General features: G+C 38.3%; 1 pseudogene; it reads right to left on the bottom strand.

The window, feature by feature from the left end:
* Nucleotides 1-268: 268 nt before the first annotated feature.
* On the bottom strand, nt 269-699 carry LOC130857436 (phosphatidylinositol N-acetylglucosaminyltransferase subunit P-like; annotated as a pseudogene).
* Nucleotides 700-13,310: the final 12,611 nt, after the last annotated feature.

The following is a 13,310-nucleotide window of genomic DNA, read 5'->3' on the forward strand; positions in this document are numbered from 1 at the left end:
TCCATCCAAGTTGTTGTGTGTATTGATAGTTCATTCCTTTCACTCATTTTTAAATTTTCTGGTAATGTAGCATTTTAGTTATTCTGTTCATAATAACTAATATTTAAGAATATTTACAATATTAATAGAACTTAATCTAAGAGAAGTTCAACTTACTTTTTTTTTTAACCTCTCAATAGTGGGTATTAATAAGAGAGAGTGAAAATAATTGTGGTCAAAATTACTATTTCAAAAACAAATGCTTGGTGTTAGTATGTCTACATATAACTCAGTTAGGGGTATAAAGTTCTTTGGCTGCAAGAAAGAACACTTGGTTTACTTCACTAAGAGGAACATCTCTTAATGCTGGGACGACTTCTTTAAATATTTCTTCTGTTGTTGATTTTTAGCATAGTTATCTGTGACGTATGAGCTCCACATAAGAGTGCATAGCTGGTTATTGTAGCCACTTACTGTAGAAGTAGGAGATGGACAGAAAAAAAAAAAGAAAAGAAAAGAAATAGGAGGTGGACAGATAATGCAACTGTCCAATATTTTTGAGGCCACAAGCTTATGCCTGAGGAGTTTAGCCAAGATTCAGGAATAAAAGCCCACAAGAGATAGAGTGTGAAGCCAAACTGGGAGCTTAAGAACAAAACCATAAATTGCTTTTTCTGGCAACGATGATGGTGAATTTTCCACCATTTTCCCAGGGGCTTTAGATAATCTCAGAACTGAGTCCTCTGCACAAGTATTGCAGAGGGAGAGGGGTAGAAGGGAAAAATTGAAGGAAAGACCAAGGCGTGGTGGTGCCCCCAACCCGGGCACAGGTACACTGGGGCCCTCTCCAGGTGGCACAGGGACCACGCCTACTCCTTTTATTTCAAAATAAAGTTTTATTTTTAGAACAATTTTAGATTTACGTAATTGTTGTAACAATAGCACAGAGAGATCTCATGTACTCCACATCCTGTTTCCCCTGTCATTAGCATTTCACAAGTAATGGGCCAATCTTGATACATTCTTATTAACTAAAGTTCATACTGGAGGTTTCCTTAGTTTTCCCTTAATGTCCTTTTTCTGTATCAAGATCCTACCCAGGATACAATACTGCATTCGCAGTTATATCTCCTTAGGCTCCTCTTGGCTGTGGCTGTTTCTTGGACTTTTCTTGGTGGTTTTTTGTTTGTTTGTTTGTTTGTTTTTTGATGACCCTTAAGAGTTTTGAGGGGTCCTGGTCTAACATTTTGTAGAATATCTGTCAGTTGTGATTTATCTGATGTCTTCCTCATGGTTAGACTGGGGTAATGTGTTTTGGGGAGGAAGACCACAGATATATAGTGCCAGCCTCATCACATCATATCAAGGGAACATGCTAATAATATGACATCATTGCTGACGTTACCTCTGATCACCTGGCCGAGATAGTGTTTGTCAGGTTTCTCTACTGTACAGTTACTTTTTTTCTCTCTCTCTTTCCATACTGTACTCGCTGGAAAAAAGTCACCACATACAACTTACATTTAAGGAGTGGAAAATTATGTTCCATCCTCTTAAGGGGGCAGAATATCTACATCAATTATTTGCATGAGAGATATATCTAGTCTCCCCATTTACTTACTTATTTATACCAGTATGGAATCATGAATACTTATTTTATTCTTAGAGTTATAATATAATACTACTTTATTAATTTTGTTGCTCAAATTGTTCCAGCTGTGGCCATTAAGAGCTCTATTCCTTTGGCTCTGATATCCCTTTGACAAATGACCATCACTGTGGGGGGTTTTTGATTTTTGTTTTTGTGAGCTTTTTTTTTTTACTTTCTGGCACTACAAAATGTTTTAGGCTCAAATTGTGGCTTTCCTGCTCCATTCCTAGAGTTAGCCTTTTCTCCAAGGAACCCTGGTTCCTGATGTTGGAGAATGGTATTAGAAACCAAGATCTGGGCTCTAGGCATATTCATTGCTACCGGGTGTCATATCTTTTAGGTGATCTCAGTTGACAGAACAAATAAACATAGTTGTGTACATAACCCATATATATGCAAATATCTTAAATATTTCTGTTTGTAACCATTTGTACCTATGTTAAGCTAAACATGAGTTTGTACTGATATTTCTAACTCTAATCCATTAGGACATGGATTATTCTAGCTTCTTCCATTTGCTTATCTATAACTCTAACAACCTTGCTCCCATCACCCACCATTTATTTATTTAATTCTTCAATTCCAATATACATGTGTAGTAGTTTCAGAATTCCTAACCCACACCCCCACGGAAAATGGTACTTATACACAATTCCTCTTGCTTTTAGTCATATAGACTCCTCTCATTTCCAGAGTACTTAGGTCAGCAAGTTATTTCCCTACCTATTTCAGTGAGGTTGTTTCACACATTTGGAATATATTTATATTCTTTAGTCACATCCTGCATTCCATCATGGGATCTCTGACCTTTAAGATTTTTTTTTTTAATTTGCATACATGAAAAATGCTTAATGCTGTATGCACCGTTACAGTATCACACAGAAGAGTCTCATTGCCCTAAAAAAATCCCTTGTTTCATCTTTTCAAACCTCTCCAACCCTGAACCCCTGGCAGTCACTGATCTGCTTACCATCTCTATAGTTTTGCCTTTTCCAGAATGTCATGTAATTGGACTCATACATATGGTTTGTTTGTTTGTTTTCCAGACTGGCTTTTTTCACTTAGCGGTATGCATTTAAGATTCATCCATGTCTTGAACAGCTTGTTTCTTTTTATTGCGTATAACATCCCACTGTATGGATGTATAGTTTGTTTAGTCATTCACCTATTGATGGAGATTATGAATCAAGCTGTTATACACATTCACATGCAGGTTTTTGTGTGGCCAGCTGGGACATCAGTTTTCAAATCGGAAAACTGCTGGATCATATGCTAAGAATATGTTTAGTTTTGCAAGAAACTACTAAACTGTTTCCAAACAGTTTAGTAGTTTGGAACTCTACCACTTTGGATTTCCAACAGCAATGAATGAGAGTTCTTGCTGCTCTTTGTCCTCCCCAGCAGTCAGTATTTAGTTTAGTTTAGCTTTTTTTTTTTTAAGGCCATTCTCACAGGTATATAGTATGTATCATCACATTGTTGTAATCTGCAATTCCCTAATGACAAAGGATACTGAGCATCTTTTCATATGCTTATTATTATTTATTTATAGATCTTCTTTGGTGAGGTATCTGTTCAGATCTAACATCATACTTAGTTGTGAGATACTGGATGTTTTCCCCTATTATTAGGAACAGGGCAACGATCTCCTTTTATACCACTCTTATTCAACATTGTACTGGAATTCCTAGCTAGTGCTTTAAGGCAAGAAGAGGAAATAAAAGCTATATAGATTAAAAAGGAAGAAACACAACTCTATTCGCAGATGACATGAAAATCCCAAAGAACTGACAAACAACCCTCCTGGAACTAAAAAGTGAGTACAGCAAAATCTCAGGATACAATGTAAATACACAAAAGTCAATTACTCTCCTATATAACAGCAACGAACTATCAGAATTTGAAATTTTAAAAAAGTGATTCCACTTAAAATAGCACTCAATAAATGAAAAACTTAGGAATAAGGTTAATAAAATATATGTAGGACTATATGGGGAAAATTAGAAAACATTGATTCAAAGAAGATTTAAATAAATAAAAATATTTAATCTTCATGGATTAGAACACTCAATATTGTTAAGATGTCAATTCTTCCCAACTTAATCTGTATATTCAATATAGTCAAGATGAAAATTTCAGCAAGCTATTTTGTAGACAATGACAAACTGATTCTAAAGTTTATATGTAAAGGCAAAGGACCTAGAATAGCCAACACAATACTGAAGAAAAATAACAAAGCTGCAAGACACACACTACCTAATTTCAAGACTTACTACAGTATGTCTTCAGTAATCAAGACAACATGATACTTGTGAAGGAACAGACATGTAGATCAATGAAGCAGAAGAGAGAGTCCAAAAATAGACCCACACAAGTATAACTAACTGATCTTTGGCAAAGGGGCAGAGGTGACTCAGTGGAGAAAGGGTAGTCTTGCCAATAACTGGTGATTGAACAAATGGTGATAGATGTCCATATGCAAAAAAATGAACCTAGACACAGACCTTATATACTGATAAAAAGTAACTCAAAATGGACCCTAACCTAAATGTAAAATGCAAAACTACAAAACTTCTTGAAGAAAACATAGGAGGAAATCTGCATGACCTTGGGTCTGATAACGCGCTTTTAAATGGAACACCAATAAATAGCATGATCTAGGAAAGAAACGTTAATAAGTTTGACCTTATTAAAATTAAACTTCTTTGCAAAAGACACCATTAAAATAATGAAAAGACAAGCCAAAGACCTGGAGAAAATATTTGCAAAACACATATCTGATACAGGACTTGTATATAAATTACAAAAACTCTTAGAACTCAACAATAAGATAATAAACAACCCAATTAAAAAATGAACAGAAGATCTGAACAAATACCTCACCAAAGAAGATCTACAAATGGTCATTAAGCATATGAAAAGATGTTCTGTATCATTTGTCTTTAGGGAACTGCAAATTACAACGTGATACCCCTACATACCTATGAGAATGGCTTGAAAAAAAAACAAACCCCAAAACTAAATACCGACTGCTGGGAAGGACAAGGATTTTTGTGGGTGCTCTTTGTCACACTGAGGAAGTTCCCCTCTATTCCTAGTTTGCTGAGTTTTTTTTTTTTTTCATGAATGGCTGTTGAAATTCTATTAAGTGTGGATTCACATGCAGTTTTAAGAAAGAATACAGAGAGATCTGTGTACCATTTATCCAGTTTGCCCCCAATGCTAATAGCTCTCAAAACACTATTACAACCAGAATATTGGCATTAGTATAATCCACCAATCTTATTTAGATTTCTTTAATTTAACTTGTACTCATGTATGTGTTTATACAATTTAATCACATGATTAGATTTGTATATCCACTACCCCAGTCAGAATACAGAACAATTACATAACCACAGGATCTCTTTTGTTGTCTTTTATAACCACACCCATCTTCATCCTGCTCCTTCTCCCTACAACCCCAATCCCAGGCAACCACTAATTTGTTCTCCATTTCTAAAATTTTATTTTATGAATGTTCTATAAATGGAATCATACAATGTGTATCTTTTGGGATGGGCTTTTAAAAAAATCAATAGTTCATTCCTTTTTATTGCTATATAGTATTCTATGGTATATAAGTACCAAAGTTTGGAGAATTCCCTAGTGGTCCAGTGGTCAGGACTCCGGGCTTCCACTGCAGGGGGCATGGGTTCCATCCCCAGTCTAGGAACTAAGATCCTTCATGCTGCAAGGTGCAGTCGATAAATAAACAAATAAGTAAGTAAATAAATAGAAGTACCACAGTTTGTTTAAACATTCACCTGCTGTTGAAGGATGTCTAGGTTATTTCTGCTTTGGGGCTATTATGAATAAAACTGCTATAAACATTTGTGAATTGGTTTTTGTGTGCGCATAGGATTTTATTACTCTAGGATAAATATCCAAGGAATGAAATTGCTGGGTCACATGGTAAGTGTATGTTAGGTTTATAAGATACTGTCAAACTGTTTTCCAGAGTGGCTGTACCATTTAACATTCTTATCAGCAATGTATGAGTGATTCAGTTTTTCTGCATCCTTGCTAGCATTTGGTGTTATCTCTAATTTTGCTTTAAGCCATTCTAATAGAAGTGTACATACTTTCTTCTGGAGAGCCATAAACATCTTAAAACAATTGAGCCAATACTAACTCGCCATGTCTGTATGCCTGGCTCCAAGTTAGGCTTTGAGTGTGGAGGAGACTCAGCTCCTGCATATGAGGAACTGTAGAGGCAAACTCAGAGCATGAGAGGAAGCCAATTCCTTCAAAGTCATCCCTAAGAGCCTCAAGTAATGGGCTCACCAGTAATTACGTGTGAACACAGGAACCTGTGTTAGGGAAAACTCTGTGGTGCTCAGAGGGAAAAACAACTCCATAACTCTGTGGAAGGGTTAAAGAAGGAAATCACTGTCTGGATCCAGCAGAGGCTCAAAGCTGGCCATTTGAAACTCCAGGTAAAAGAAATGGCATTTACTCTCTGGATCTCCAAAAAGGGGTTCAGATTCTGCCTCTGCTCTGCAAAGAAATAGGACAAAGATAACAAAGTCCCACCTGTGACAAAATGGGACTGATTTTCAACCAGAGAGAGTACTCTATCCTTTTCTAGTGGATTCTGTTAAGGAAGATTCCCAGGTTATCATCCAAGTTCAAGTCTCTCACTTTCCTCAACTTCTAGGCATTGTATCAAGTTTGCGAACTTGGTTAAGGCCATGTTACCGTACAGTTACTGGATCTCAGTTATCTAAGGAATAGAGGACCTTGATGTACCCAAAAATTTGGCTTTAAAAAAATAACTCTTTAGACAAAGGTCAGTTTTGTCTGGAACAACACAGAACACTGTGCTCAGGACCTCATAGAGGCATACTGATATCAGGGGACTTTCCGTCCTTCCTGGCATACCTGTCTCCACCCCCCCTTTCCTGACCTTCATCCCAGAGGACATCTATTGTCCACATTCTGGCCTCATTTTTCAAAAAAGTATTTATTTATACCCCACCCTACACCAAAAAAGCTTTGAAGAAATTTTAAAATTAAGATATTTTATGTAAAACAGAATAACAAAAAGGAAAACAGAACTAAAATTAGTTAAAAAGAAAAATAGATGTGGCCAAATTAGTATTTATCACCCACAATGATTATGTTTCACTTTAAAGAATGCTCTTAACGCAGTCCCTATGAAATTACCAACGGCATTTTTCACAGAACTAGAACAAGAAATCTTACAATTTGCAAGGAAACGCAAAAGACCCCGAATAGCGAAAGCAATCTTGAGAAGGAAAGATGGAGTTGGTGGAATTAGGCTTCCTGACTTCAAACTATACTACAGAGAGACAAAGGAGAAGCCGCAATGAGATGGTAGGAGGGGCGCAATCACGTTACAATCAAATCCCATTAATGCTGGGTGGGTAACTCACAAGCTGGAGAACAGTTATACCGCAGAAGTCCTGAGGGTTCTGAGCCCCACTTCAGGCTTCCTAACCTGGGGGTCCAGCAACGGGAGGAGGAATCCCCAGAGAATCACACTTTGAAAGCCAGCGGGATTTGACTGCAGGACCTCCACAGGACTGGGGGAAACAGACTCCACTCTTGGAGGGCACACAAAAAAGTGTGCTCACCAGGACCCAGGGGGAAGGAGCCGTGACCCCATAGGAGACTGAACCAGACCTACCTGCTGGTGTTGGAGGGTTGCCTGTCAAGGTGGGGGCAGCTGTGGCTCACTGAGGAGACAGGGGCACTGGCAGCAGGGGTTCTGAGAAGTGCTCACTGGCATGAGCCCTTCCAGAGTCCATTATCTCCACCAAAGAGCCCCTAAGCTCCAGTGCTGGGTCGCCTCAGGCCACACGACCAGCAGGGTGGGAACACAGCCCCACCCATTGGCAGACAAGAAGATTAAAGTGTCACTGAGCTCCACCCACCAAATCGGATTAAAGTTTTACTGAGCTCCACCCACCCAGCCCAATCCACCGTCAGTCCCTCCCATCAGGAAGCACCCAGGAGCCTCCTAGATAGCTTCCTCCACAAAAGGGCAGACAGCAGAATCAAGCAGTATCAGCACTATTTCATCTTGTGGAACTGAAAATCACAGCCACAAAAAGACAGAGAAAATGAAAAGGAAAAAGACTTTGTACCAGATGAAGGGACAAGATAAAACACCAGAAAAACAACTAAATGAAGAGGAGACGGGCACTCTTCCAGAAAAAGAATTCAGAATAATGATGGTGAAGATGATCCAGGACTTTGAAAAAAGACTGGATGCAAAGATCGAAAAGTTGCAAGAAAAGTTTACCAAAGACCTAGAAGAATTAAAGACCAAACAAACAGAGATATGCAACACAATAAGTGAAATGAAAAATACACTAGAAGGAACCAATAGCAGATTAACTGAGGCAGAAGGGCGAATAAGTGACCTGGAAGACAGAATGGTGATAATCACTGATGCAGAAAAGAATAAAGAAAAAAGAATGAAAAGAACTGAAGACAGCCTAACAGACCTCTGGGACAACCTTAAACACACCAACATTGACATTATAGGCGTCCCAGAAGGAGATGAGAGAGAGAAAGGACCCGAGAAAATATTGGAAGAGATTATAGTCGAAAACTTCCCTAACATGGGAAAGGAAATAGCTACCCAAGTCCAGGAAGTGCAGAGAGCCCCAGGCAGGATAAACCCAAGGAGAAACATGCCAAGACATAGAGTAGTCAAATTGACCAAAATTAAAGACAGAGAAAAGTTATTAAAAGCAACAAGGGAAAAACAACAAATAACATACAAGGGAACTCCCATAAGGTTAACAGCTGATTTCTCAGCAGAAGGGAGTGGCACGATATATTTAAAGTGATGACAGGGAAGAACCTACAACCAAGAATACTCCACCCAGCAAGGATCTCATTCAGATTTGACGGAGAAATCAAAAGCTTTCCAGACAAGCAACAGCTAAGAGAATTCAGCACCACCAAACCAGCCCTACAACAAATGCTAAAGGAACTTCTCTAAGCAGGAAACATAAGAGAAGAAAAGGACCTCCGGAAACAAAAACAAAACAGTTAAGAAAATGGTAATGGGAACATGCATATCGATAATTACCTTGAATGTAAATGGACTAAATGAACCAACCAGAAGACACAGACTGGCTGAATGGATACACAAACAAGACCCATATACATGCTATCTACAAGAGACCCACTTCAGACCTAGGGACACATACATATGGAAAGTGAGGGCATGGAAAAAGATATTCCTTGCAAATGGAAATCAAAAGAAAGCTGGAGTAGCGATACTCATATCAGATAAAATAGACTTTAAAATAAAAAATGTTACAAGAGACAAGAAAGGACACTACATAAAGATCAAGGGATCAATCCAAGAAGAAGAGATAACAATTATAAATATATATGCACCCAATATAGGAGCACCTCAATACATAAGGCAAATGCTAACAACTATGAAAGAGGAAATCGACAGTAACACAATCATAGTGGGGGACTTTAACATCCTACTTACACCAATGGACAGATCATCCACACAGAAAATTAATAAGGAAACACAAGCTTTAAATGACACAATAAATCAGCATGATTTAATAGATATCTATAGGACATTACATCCAAAAACAGCAGATTACACATTCTCTCAAGTGCACATGGGATATTCTCCAGGATAGATCACATTTTGGGTCATAAATCAAGCCTTGGTAAATTCAAGAAAATTGAAATCGTACCAAGCATCTTTTCTGACCACAACGCTATGAGATTAGAAATCAATTACAGGAAAAAAAAGTGTAAAAAACACAAACACATGGAGGCTAAACAATACGCTACTAAATAACCAACAGATCAATGAAGAAAACAAAGAGGAAATCAAAAAATATCTAGAGACAAATGACAATGAAAACACAATGATCCAAAACCTATGGGATGCAGCAAAGGCAGTTCTAAGAGGGAAGTTTATAGCAATACAATCCTACCTCAAGAAACAAGAAAAATCCCAAATAAACAATCTAACCTTACACCTAAAGAAACTAGAGAAAGAAGAGCAAACACAGTATACTACAAGGCCACACTGATCAAGACAGTATGCTACTGGCACAAAAATAGAAAGGAAGATCAATGGAACAGAATAGAGAACTCAGGTAAACCCACGCACATATGGGCACCTTATCTTTGACAAAGGAGGCAAGAATATACAATGGAAAAAAGACAGCCGCTTCAATACGTGGTGCTGGGAAAATTGGACAGCTACATGTAAAAGAATGAAATTAGAACACTTCCTAACACCATACACAAAAATAAACTCAAAATGGATTAGAGACCTAAATGGAAGGCCAGACATGATAAAACTCCTAGAGGAAAACATAGGCAGAACACTCTATGACATACATCAAAGCAAGATCCTTTTTGACCCACCTCCTAGAATCATGGAAATAAAATTAAGAATAAACAAATGGGACCTCATGAAACTTAAAAGTTTTTGCACAGCGAAAGAAACCATAAACAAGGCAAGAAGACAACCCTCAAAATGGGAGAAAATACTTGCCAATGAAACAACAGACAAAGGATTAATCTCCAAAATATACAAGCAGCTCATACAGCTTAATACCAAAAAAGCAAATAACCCAATCCACAAATGGGCAGAAGACCTAAATAGACATTTCCAAAGAAGACATACAGATGGCCAACAAACACATGAAAAGATGCTCGACATCACTAATCATCAGAGAAATACAAGTCAAAGCCACAATGAGGTATCACCTCACACTGATCAGAATGGCCATCATCAAAACATCTAGAAACAATAAATGTTGGAGAGGGTGTGGAGAAAAGGGAACTCTGCTGCACTGTTGGTGGGAATGTAAGTTGGTACAGCCACTATGGAAAACAGTTTGGAGGTTCCTTAAAAAACTACAAATAGAATTACCATATGATCCAGTAATCCCACTACTGGGCATATACCCAGAGAAAACCATAATCCAAAAAGAAACATGTACCATAATGTTCACTGCAGCACTATTTACAATAGCCAGGACATGGAAGCAATGTAAATGCCCATCAACAGATGAATGGATAAAGAAGATGTGGCACATATATACAATGGAATATTACTCAGCCATAAAAATGAATGAAATGGAGCTATATGTAATGAGGTGGATCGACCTAGAGTGTGTCATACAGAGTGAAGTAAGCCAGAAAGAGAAAAACAAATATTGTATGCTAACTCATATATACGAAATCTAAAAGAGAAAAAAAAAAGGTACTGATGAACCCAGTGACAGGACAAGAATAAGGATGCAGATGCAGAGAATGGACTGGAGGACACGGGGTTGAGGGGGTGGGGGGGCGAAGGGGAAGCTGGGATGAAGTGAGAGAGTAGCAAAGACATATATATACTACCAACTGTAAAATAGATAGCCAGTGGGAAGTTGCTGTATAACAAAGGGAGATCAACTCGATGATGCGTGATGCCTTAGAGGGCCAGGACAGGGAGGGTTGGGGGGGAGTCGCGGGAGGGAGAGGATATGGGGATATGTGTATAAATACAGCTGATTCACTTTGGTGTACCTCATAAGCTGGTACAAGAGTGTAAAGTAATTATATTCCAATCAAGAGCTTAAAAAAAAAAAAAAGAATGCTCAGCTTCTAATGCTCAAATGCAATAACATTTTTTAAGAAAGCCATCATTCAGCTTTTCCCATATGATGTCTTCCAAGTTTTAAGGTCACTTTATATGCCTGTATTTTCCATTTCACTATTTTGCTCCTCAATTACTGAGCTTTTAGTAGCTTATCCACTTAAATAAATATCTTAAGATGGATTTTCCAGTAGTCTCAGACTCCAGCTGATGGTTATTAACCCTTCTAGAAAACTCAACAGATGGCCCCAATGTTGCTCTCATGGACAAGCATTATTTATCTTGAAAACTTTCTGATGATAACTAGCAAAGATGTAATAAAGCCAGTTTCTCAACAGAGGAAAGTCAACTGATGAATAAATATATATTACTGTTAAGATATGCTCTCTGAGGTTAGGGGTCTAGTTGCTCTTATCTACCAGTGTGCCTCATAAAGTGCCTGAGACACAGGAGAGACTCAAATATTTACTGAAAATTGTTGAGTGCCCTCTCTGAGCAGGATACTCTTTTCAGACACTCTGGGAATATTCAGAAATAAAGGATTCAGGAGTTCATGACCACCTGAGGCCTATCGTGGCATATATATGTAATGGTGGATGAAAACTTCAACTTCCTATCCAAGGCTTTTCAGAAGACACCAGATTCCCTTTGTGGTTCCTATCTTCCCTAGAGGCCATGAAAACCCTGCACAGGCCCATCATGTGGCACTGGGAGGGTATCCACTGAAAAGTCTTGGGTAGTTGAATGTAGAGATATCCTAGCATGTAGCCACCCCCACAATGATCAACCTCTGAGAAAGGCCACCGTGACACCATTTCATGAGGGAAACACAGTAGCAAGAAGTCATGTGTGAAATGACCTCTTGGATCCTTTAAGTTCTATGGTTGTGGTTTATCCCAGTGCCATGACAAGGCTGCCTTAAACTGGGACCAGACCTCCCTATCCACAGGCTTTACTGTTCCTCTGAGCCCTGTTCATGCTGCCACCTGACTTCCCAGTTGCTGCCTTATCATCTTTTCCAAATACTTAAGTGCCCATTAGTTTACAGTGTTGCTCAGATGCTGTAGCACTTTCCGTCTGGCTCCTGCCCTTTTAGGCAACAGGCAAATGTTTAGGGTGAGAGAACCAACTGAAAGACCAACTAATAAATCATATGAGATACACACATTCCACACTCCAAAGTTCTAATCTGAGAATAAAATCCCCACTCTGTTTAACCAGACCAAAATATTTCTCTTTTTGATAAATACACTGACCACAGTAGGTTTCTCAGTCTTGGCACTATTAGCATTTTTGTCCAGATAAGTTTTTGTTGGGAGTGCTGCCCTGTGCCGTCGGATGTTTAGCAGCCTCCTGGCCTCTGTTCACTAGATGCCGGTAGCAGCTGCCTCCAAGATGTCTCTAAACATAGCCAAATGGCCCTACTGCGAACCACTGGAGTAGAGTAAGCAACACAATCTGAAACCTAGGCCTACAGAAAAAAGCTAGTGAATACATCAGCCCAGAGCCAATGGAATTTGACCTTAAAAATAGGCAAAATGTCAGTGATCAGTGACTCTTGCAACTTTTTGTGACTTTAAATTTTTTCCAAATAAAACATTTTAAAAAGAGTGTGAAAGAGAGCTTGAATTCAAGCTTTTTTTTTTTTTTTTTTTAGCTTTATTTAGATATAATTCACATACCATACTATTGGGTTCGCCAAGAAGTTTGTTTGGGTTTGTCCGAGTGTAAGCTCTTACAGAAAACTCAAAAACTTTTTGGCCAACCCAATATTTGCCCATTTAAAGGGTAAAAGTCAATGTACTTTAGTAAGTTCACAGGTTTGAACAAATATCACCACAGTCTAATTTTAGACATTTTCATTCTCCCCCAAAGAAATCCTATACCCATTAGTAGTCACCCAGGTTGCCCCCAGGCAACAACTAATCTACTTTGTCTCTATAGATTGGCCTATTCTGGACATTTGATATAAATATAATTGTAAATGTAATAAGTGCAAATGTAAATGTAATATGTGGTCTTTTTTTTTTT

This window comes from Hippopotamus amphibius, chromosome 7, assembly GCF_030028045.1.
Source record: "Hippopotamus amphibius kiboko isolate mHipAmp2 chromosome 7, mHipAmp2.hap2, whole genome shotgun sequence".
NCBI lineage: Eukaryota > Metazoa > Chordata > Mammalia > Artiodactyla > Hippopotamidae > Hippopotamus > Hippopotamus amphibius.